General features: G+C 44.1%; 1 long non-coding RNA gene across 1 annotated transcript in view; it reads left to right on the top strand.

The window, feature by feature from the left end:
• Positions 1–562: 562 nt before the first annotated feature.
• The window catches only part of LOC111768666 (uncharacterized), a 31,626-nt gene continuing 23,966 nt past the window's right edge, over positions 563–8,222 (top strand). The window contains exons 1-3 of the long non-coding RNA XR_002801140.2: positions 563–738; positions 1,151–1,261; positions 2,678–2,862. This is a non-coding gene — a long non-coding RNA (uncharacterized lncRNA). The remainder of the gene's footprint in view (positions 739–1,150; positions 1,262–2,677; positions 2,863–8,222) is intronic.

Here is an 8,222-nt window from a genome sequence, read left to right as displayed (position 1 = left end):
ACTCAAATGAGGCCAAGTTAGAAGTGGCTGTTCCAATATCACATTGCTGGAGCCCAGGCCTGTTTTGAGTGGTGTTCCACGCTACATCCTATCTCCTCTTGTAATTCTCCCATCTCTAAGTTTGTGCCTTAGATACACATGACGGCAACCCACAGGTGTTATAGATCTTATCTCCCATACACCTGGTGACTAGGAAGTAGATTCTAGTCTGATCCCCATTGTGCAGGTTGGGAGACTGGGGAGGCCCTGAGAGGCACAGAGTTTTCCAGGACAGAGAACTGGTAAGGAGGTGTGAACTCAGCTCTGTCTCCTCGAAGCTAGGACCCTAGTTCCATTTCCAGGGAGCTGTGGCTAGGGCTGTGCTGGCTCATTGTGTAGTTAAGAAGAGGACATGGGGAGGAGGGTGAGCAGTAACAGCTTGTGGTGGGGAGGAGGTGGCTTTGGGTAAGTATGTTTGAAGGAAGGGGACCAGGTAACAGAATCTTCAAAAATTGACGTCACTTCCTGGTGATAGGCCCCAACAGAACTTAGAACTCTGGTCACCAGGTACCCAGAGCCCCCTATCCAACTCATTTGGCCAGAGACATTCCAGAGAACAAGGTATTCTGCTGTTGTGTCCAGACTTTCAGAGGCTCTGGGCTGAAGAAAGCCCAGAGTGAGAGGTTTTTCTATTGCTGTAGATGTGGGCTCAGCCCTCATCCCTGATGCCACTGGCCATTTGGCAGGAGGTACCCAAAGGTAACACAGGGCAGCCTGGGGCAGCCCAGGGCAGGGTGGGCCACAGCTGTGACCCTACCTGAGCAGCCCACACCCCATTCCCTTCGTGTGTATGTGTGTGTGTTGGGGGAGAAGGCAGGGGATGAGGGGCATGGTCTTCTTGGGCAGGTTGTTAGGTGTCAGAAGCCTGGTGGGCCTGTCATGTTCATACCCCAGGTCACGGCTGGCAGCATGAGAAGGTGAGCTCCTCTGCTCACATGTTGCCTGAGTCCTAGAGGTTTCATCTCCTTCCCTCCCTGACTAGAGTTCTTTGCAGATGCCCCTCTGTGCCTGAATTGAGGAACAGAATTTCTCATGGGAGTGTCCCACAGTGACAATATCCAGGCAGGCCCCTGATGCCTCCTGGCCTGGCTCCTGGGCTCTGTCTTTGCAGAACTCCACTCAGGAGATCATCGAGAAGCTGGCCAATGGGTTCAATTACTCCAACTCCCTGGACAAGTGGCAGGTGCCCCAGGCCACCAACCTCATCCAGTGATTGTCTGAGGTGAGAACGGGTGCAGAGTGGTCTCCACACCCAAGAACCTGAGATGATCATGTTGGGCCCAGAACTCAGAGTCAAATCTAGGGGCTCCCCTGGGGCCCTCCCAGGCTTTTCCACATGAGTGTCCCACAGGCATGCTCCCAAAGGAATCTGGACCTCCACATGTAACCCACCCACTATGTGGCAGGGTAGAAATACACTCTTCACATATTTGTTGGAATAATAGAGAAAATATTCAACGTTGTTTTCCCTTTTCAGGAGGCCATGAGTACGTTAGCCTTTGGCTACTGTTTTACTGTTCTGATGACCCGCCCCAGGTATCCTGTGGAGCAGTCAGCTCCACTCTCTTTGAAGACCTTCTCCCAGGCTTACGAACCATTGAACTTGATAGGGTGGTTTATGCACAGAGTGGGGGCGGGATTGATTCTATACAGTTCTCTGCAACTTGTCATCTTACAGTAAACATCAAATCTTTGCTGGCCTGTCATGTCAGGAGCTGTGGCCTCATGTGACTTCATAATATCCCATAAAGGAAGTCAATTGCCACCACCATTCAGCCTTTCAATTGTTGTTAGACCTTGGCATGATTCAATTCTGTTGCCATTTCAGCAATGCTACAGGGAACATCTTAAGCGTGTCCTAATAGATTGTATTAGTTTGCCAGGTCTGCCATAACATAGGGCCACTTCCACTGTGGAAGGCTCCTGATGCCTTCTGGCTCAGTGACAAGCCCTGTCTTTATAGAGCTCCACCCAGGATGTCCTGGAGGAGCTGGTCGATGGGTTCAACTATTCCATCTTCCCGGACAACGGGCAGGTGCATCAGGTGACCTAAAACAGGCAACACTGGTCTGGGGTAAGTGTGGGCACATAGGGGTCTCCACATTCAGGACCCCAAGATGACTGGGGTGGACCCAGAACCCAGACTGGAATCTGGTGACTCCCCTGGGGTCCTCCCAGGAATATGGTTTTCCCAGAGCCTTCCCCTTCGTGTCAGGAACAGGCCAAGGTAATTGAGAGGGAATGTCATGAAGCCAATGCTACGTGCTATTCTCAGATCTGACCTGTGTGATCTTCAGCAGCCACTTGAAATCCTTAACCATCTGTTTCCCAATATCTACAGTGGGGAAGTTTGTTGATGACTCATTGGGATAATGCTCTTAACACAGGCTGTTAATACAGGGAGGTGCCATTGTTTCTCAGCTGACAAAATGCCTTGAAGTTATATCATTCACTCCAAAATCAAATGATACCTTTAAAGCCTAGAATCTTTATCTGTGTGGGCATTCATATCCCTCCTCTTGCCCAAGTTCCTGGGGTGGTGGGAGTTTCCAGTCTGAGCTCCAGACACTAATCCTCCTCATGGCTCATGGTGATGCCACTGACTCCATATCCCACCTTGTCCCCTTGATGTGAAAAGGAGTCGGTCATGTCCCAAGGTGAGGCCTGCATGATGCTGACCCCCAAGGCAGGCACAATGGAGAAGGTGGCAGAGTCTCTGGTACCAGCCTTCCTGGATAGAAACATCTCCTACATCACCACCTTCCCACGTGTGTATCTGGCCTTCGCCACCACCCAACAGGTCCTGGACAAGCTGTTCCATAGGTGAGTGATGCCCCCTCCACAGTGCAGTGGTGAGCCTCCAACTACTAGCTGTGTGTCTGGGGAGTGTCAATGTACCTCTCTCAGCTTCACTTTGCTCTTCTGAAAAGTAGGGTGAGAAGATGAACCCATAATGTTATTGTAGGGAATCATAGGATCAGCCATGGCAGGCGCTTACCTGGTGTCTGGCTCTGCAGAAAGGGCTGTGGGATGTGCTGTGGTTGTTCATGGTACTTCCTCATAAAAAGTAGCCTGCCTCACCCATTACTGGGATGTGGCCTTTCTGAGTTTGGAAAAGCACCTGGAGAGCACCCTGTCAAACAGTTTGAGATGCCATCCAGCTGGTCCTGGTCCTTGTCCTTGGTGTAGCCAATTAGGGATCTCTGGGGCGGCAGAGGGGCCCCAGAGCCACTCAGATATCTAGGATGGTTCTGATTGGGGTTCGTTCATTCGAACATGTATATTAAACACCTACAACATACAGGACTTCTGGAGTCACTTAGCATAACTCAGTGAATGAAGCAGACAGCATCCCTGAGTCTCAACTCTGGTCTGAGAGTCAGACAGTCACACTCGACGTCATCCACAGGTCCTATCCACCATACATCCCATGCGATGTCCTCATAGCCTCTTTGACATCTGCAGGCATCTTCCTATCTTCTGACCAGGATGACAGACCACAGGACCACCTAAAAAAGTGGGTGATGTTTGGGTCCAGAAGGAGGGCTTCCTGTCTCTACAGAACAGTGTGGAGGGAGAGTATGGGGGCTGTGATTGTGGCGGGCCTGGCAGAACACTGCTTGTCACTCATCTTTTGATTCCCATGGGAGGGATGAGGTCTGGTGGCTTCCACTCCAGGAGTACAGGAGCCAGAGTGAGCTGTGGATGGGTCCCAGGACCCCTGGGAACCAGAAGGGAGGCTGGGCTGAGTTATCCCCTAGAGACGTTAGTATCACAAAGATAACAAGGGTTAATGCAGAGATACTGTTTTGGAGAAATGATAGATTATATTATTTGTTCACATTTACTTGGTCACTACCTGCTTTTATAATTTCTTCCTGTAAGTAAAATATATACTTCTCCATTGCATTGACTCTGGGCTTGGTGATAAGCCTGCTTTGGTCCGTGAAACATGAGCAGATGTGACTTTTGCCACATTTCAGTAGAAGCTTTAAATGCACTTGTGTATAGTTAGATTTTGTCCAGACACCCCGTACACTGTCCTCAGGCTACTGTCTCTTCCCTGAGATCAACATGCCGCAGACAGCATCTGTTCCTTCTTCCTTGAAACTAGAGTAAAAGAATATGAAGCCCATGCCCAGCTGTACCACAACAAGCCAAGCTAGGCCCAGAAAGTTCAGCAGACCCCCGTGGAGCTGCAGGCATCCCTGAGCACCCACGGGGTGTAAGCGAGAATGAATGTTTGCTGCTGAAAATCACTGAGATTTGTAAGGCTGTGTGTGGTTACACTGAGCCTGAATAATACAGGTTGGAATATTGTAATAACTCAGCCCAAAGATGATGGTGGCTTGGGCCAGGATGGTAGCAGTGAAGATTTTAGAAGTATTTTGAAGGTAGAGACAACAGGATATGGGGGATATTTTTTGAGAAAGAGGTGAATCAAAGATTATTACAAGTGTTTGGACTTCTTGCTGGACTATGAATTTATGATTGCAAAAATATTCAAATATATTTCAATTTACAAAAATTATTCAATATTAATAAAAGAATTTCAGGCAAAAAATGTATATTTAATTAGGTTATAATTTTGTGGGTGACATATTTGGAAATATCTCTACTTTCAGAATATAGCCTGTTCATGATTGAAGACAATGGGCATCAAATCTTCACGGTATTCAGATCCTAATGAGCACTTTTGAAAGAATGATATGGCAGTTACATATTATATGGTGTATGTTTATAATATGCTTAAAATTACCTACTTCACAGTTAAACTTTCCAACATTTTGCATGCATAAACAATAAAAGCAATTGGAAGCTTAGACTATGTTTTATAAAAGCTTTACAAGATCCCCTTCTGTTGAGCATCTATGTCTAGAAATGAAGACAATTTTAGTTACTTTCTGTAACTCCGAGACAATATTTCCATGCCACAAACACTTGATATTTCATCAGAGTAAATGAGAAAGTTGTGCTATTGTCTTTCTTCTACTTTTGTACTCTGAAATAGTTTATCAGTAATACCTAAGTAAATGGGGCTTCTTGGGAATATTGCCATTTGCTAATAAGAAATATAAAAATGAATTAAGAATCTGTCCTTGTCTCTGTGTTCTTATTCTATGACAAAACTCACTCTGAGACATCATTACTAACGGACTATCATTTTACTCAAGCATGGCATAGAACAAATTCATCAACTTTTAAATACAAATACATAATTCACAAAATTAATGTGGCCGTCACTAGTCCTATTTCTGAAGGAAAGATCACTAAAGTTATATTCCTGAAAGAAAATTTCCCATGTTCCCCCCAAAGTAGGACCTCTGACATAGCACCATTGTGAATTTAATAATGCTTTTCATTTTCATATTCTATACAGGTCTCTTTACTTAGGGCAAAGAAAAGTGGCTGAAAATGTACTCTTATCTTTAGATTTCAGTAAAGAACATTTATTCTTCTAGAAGCATCTGACATAGAGTGAGCCAAGTTCTTATTAAACAATCTCACTTTGTTTTCATTTGAATTAAATGGTTCAATTTGTCAGGTTTTTAGAGAGTGCTTGCCTCCTGGTCACAGTGATCTATGTTAGTGGTTTTCTAGGCTGAACTTCATCCTTTTCCTTGACTCGTAGGTAGTGTGATTGCAATGGTAGCAGAACGTTTCCAGACCCTGACTAAGGGGCTGTGAGAAAACATGCCTCTTTTATTCTGCCCATAATGTCCACGTTGCTAACCACTTCCAACATTGCTTCAATATGTTAATATGTGTATGTATGTGTGTGTGTGCGCGCACGCGCGCGTGTGTGTGTATGTGCACGCATTTGGGTAACTTTCTGTAGAATATCTTCAAAATAATTGTGGATATAGACTAGTTGGTTTATGAAGTTCAGATAGCAAACGACTTCCTCAAAACAAGAGATATCATGCTAACAATGATTTTAAAAGGGAAGAGAATGGAAACATTTTTTTTAAACCACTTCCTAAGTCTCAGTTCCATTGTATGTGCTGTACATACACTCACATGGATAAGGGAGTAACGTGTGATAGCTGTCATGAGCTTGATTTTTCAAACAAGGCAGGCACCTGCATTTTAGAGACATTTATTAGTTCTCAGAACTGCACAGCTTGTAAGTGGTAGTCCTCAGGTGTGAACAAGCCCTGACTGGAACCTCTGCTCTTTTCAATGAGCTGCAGTCTAAAGAGATAGCAGTGCAACACGCATTTCCAAATTCCACAGAAATCAGAGCCACCCAATTGGCTGTTACATCTTTTGCGGGTGAAAAATCTATATGGCAAGCAAAACGTCTTCCCGGGGGACGGTTTCTAGTCTACAGCTCGTGTGTACTTTCTAAGGGTCTAAACGTGAGAGGACATTTTATTCGTTTTAAGTGGTTTAGTTTTGGAGACATGGATAATGAGCGCAGGCGAGACTAGGAAAGGGCTGTCATTGGTGATTTTTCAGAAGGAGCACTGATAGTGCCTTGCCAGCAGTTTGCCCATAGCTCGCAGCAGAAGGCCGACAGAGTCTCTCATAGGTCCACTCCCAGAAGCAATGTGAAAGCCTAGGTGGAAGAATCTGACGGCCAAGGCTGGAGCACCCCCTTTTTGCATTCTGTATGCTATTTTGTGATGCATTTATTTCCCAGCTTGGCTCCATTACACAGCATCCTCACAAATAAAATTCATTTTTGCATTTTGCTTTTTTGAATTAATAAGACCAATTAAAATATCATGATACAGTTCTCCGACTCCTTCCCAGTGAAGTGGGAATTTCAGTGGAATTGCTCTGTAACTGTTGGCCATACCAATATATTCCTCCTTTGTCCTTTTTCTTTTCTATTTAATATATTAAATTCAAGCCACTGCTATTTTCTTTCTTTTTTTTTTTTTAAGATTTTATTTTTTCCTTTTTCTCCCCAAAGACCCCCGGTACATAGTTGTGTATTCTTCGTTGTGGGTTCCTCTAGTTGTGGCATGTGGGACGCTGCCTCAGCGTGGTCTGACGAGCAGTGCCATGTCCGCGCCCAGGATTCGAACCGACGAAACACTGGGCCGCCTGCAGCGGAGCGCGCGAACTTAACCACTCGGCCACGGGGCCAGCCCCAATCCACTGCTATTTTCAAGGACATTTAATTTTCCCCAAACATCCTGAGATGATTATCACTCTTATTCTATTCAAAAGTAAGATTACTTTTACTCCTTGTGTGTTGACCATTCCAACTTGACAACTTAGAATCAAGATAAAACTTTGAATGAAAAAGAAGATCCTTTGCTCCACTAATGATTTTAAAGGTAAAGGATTACAAGCAGTATTTCAAATCCCTTTATCTGTTTTTCTGTAAGTGTGGACTAGCTGTGAGGTTTTGCAGTTTTTGATTTTTACTTTCATAATTTTTTTTTTATGCTTGGCTTGCTGGCATTTTCCATTGTTAAAAAAGTGTGGATATGAGAGGGGCTGGCCCCGTGGCCGAGTGGTTAAGTTCGCGCGCTCCGCTGCAGGCGGCCCAGTGTTTCGTTGGTTCGAATCCTGGGCGCGGACATGGCACTGCTCATCCAACCACGCTGAGGCAGCGTCCCACATGCCACAACTAGAAGGACCCACAACGAAGAATATACAACTATGTACCAGGGGGGCTTTGGGGAGAAAAAGCAAAAAATAAAATCTTAAAAAAAAAAAAAAAAAAAAAAAAAAAAAAAAAAAAAAAAAAAGTGTGGATATGAGAATGAAATGATATTCAGAATCATATTTTTAATTATGCTATCTCTATAACTCAAATGAAATAAAATATTTATTATCTGGTCCCTCATTTCCCCAATGGTTTAATGGTTTCTATGGAATACTTGTCTTCTGGATGAGTTAAAATATAACAGATATCCCGAAGGTTAATGCTTGTAAAAGTGGTAAATTAAGTTAAATGAACTTCTTTACTGAACAATTATCAGAAGTTTTTAATGTGCTGTGAATTTCTTCTAGATCACCTCTCACTATGATCGAGCCCACAATTTGAGAAACACTTATTTTCAGATCGATCTATATCAGGCAATTCGGATAATACATCTTATAAAAAGAATTAGTTGGCTTTAATATTTGTGAAATAGAAATAAATCTTTTTAACTTAAATTTCATTTATTAATTTACTATCCATTCATTCTGTGTACTTTGAGGACCTACACATAGTCTGC

This window comes from Equus caballus, chromosome 17, assembly GCF_041296265.1.
Source record: "Equus caballus isolate H_3958 breed thoroughbred chromosome 17, TB-T2T, whole genome shotgun sequence".
NCBI lineage: Eukaryota > Metazoa > Chordata > Mammalia > Perissodactyla > Equidae > Equus > Equus caballus.
This window is presented reverse-complemented; position numbering and strand designations above follow the sequence as displayed.